A 1,446-nucleotide genomic window follows, 5' to 3' on the forward strand; every position below is an offset into this window, starting at 1 on the left:
TGCTGTTCATTTGGTGAGTCAATTTATAAGTGTACCTCGATCTACTCATTATGCTGTTATTCTTCGCATTTTGCGCTATGTCAAGGGCACTATGTTTCATGGTATTCATTTCTCTTCTCATTCATCTCTTGAGCTCCGAGCCTACTCTGATGCTGATTGGGCTGGTGATCCTACTGATCGTCGCTCTACCACTGGATATTGTTTCCTACTTGGAACTTCTCTAATTTAATGGTGCAGTAAGAAACAATATGTTGTTGCTCGATTTAGTACTGAAGCTGAGTATCGTGCTCTTGCTGACACTACATCTGAACTTCTCTGGTTACGATGACTTTTGTCCGACATGGGTGTTTCTCAGTCCACTAGTTCTCCTATTTATTGTGACAATCGGAGTGCCATATATATTGCTGATAATGATGCTTTCCATGAGCGCATAAAACATATCGAGATTGATTGTCATTTCATCCCCCATCATCTTCAGCAAGGTATTTTACATCTTCATTCCGTCACCTCAGCAGATCAATTGGCTGACATCTTTACCAAATCTCATCCACCAGGACGACTCATTGATCTTATCTTCAAACTCAAGTTGGCTTCGCCCCCTAAAGTTTGAGGGGGGATGTTAGAATATTGTGAATCCTCTCTTTGCTTGGTCCCTACTCTTGGCTTGGTTGCTAAGTTTGCTTGGTCCTTGCTCTTGGCTTGGTTGCTAAGTTAATTTCCTTCTAGAGATTGGCTTGGTTGCTAAGTTAATTTCCTTATTATTGTAAATATGCTGATTTTATATTATTTTGTAATTATTGTATTTTCTTTCTTTTAGGGCCTCATTTAACTATAAATATGTCATTTCATTGTACAATTCAAAACACATCAGAAATATAAATTTCTTTTCAACAATTATCTTTCTGTTGTCCTTTTCTACACTTATCATCCATGAAGGTGTTAATTCCGTTTCGACGCAAAGCTGCGCATAAATGGGCAGTAAAATTGTTTCGAGTATCTTCACCTCTAAAACTCAAGAATACATCGAAAGTTGATGGATGGGTGAAAGAAGAAGAAAAAGAATGGGCTTCTTGGAAGGCCATGGAATAAGTCCTCTTCTGTGTGTATGATTACTGCTTACGAGAGAAGTGATAATGCAGCATTCGGAAACGACCCTATTTAAAGTCAAATAGAGAAGTCTATTGTCCCATTGCATCATAATTAAATGAGGTTTGATAAAGACACAACACAAACCCAACTCAAAACCAACTTCTCTCCTACGTGGCATTTATTTATTTTTTATTATATATTTTTTTAAAACCAAATCAAAGGTCTGTAAAAATCAAATTTTCAGAAATCTAAAAGTCCTCTCTCAGTCCCTCACTCTCCCTCCCGCGCTCACCCTCTCTCCTCCGGCAAGTTCATCGGCCACCGGAAATCCCCTCTCAGTCCCTCGCTCTCCCTCCC

At 39.0% G+C, this 1,446-nt stretch overlaps 1 pseudogene; it reads right to left on the reverse strand.

Moving 5' to 3' along the window:
• Positions 1-1,351: 1,351 nt before the first annotated feature.
• LOC132185496 (disease resistance protein RUN1-like) overlaps positions 1,352-1,446 on the reverse strand; it is a 4,345-nt pseudogene continuing 4,250 nt past the window's right edge.

The sequence above is a fragment of the Corylus avellana genome, chromosome ca6, assembly GCF_901000735.1.
Source record: "Corylus avellana chromosome ca6, CavTom2PMs-1.0".
NCBI lineage: Eukaryota > Viridiplantae > Streptophyta > Magnoliopsida > Fagales > Betulaceae > Corylus > Corylus avellana.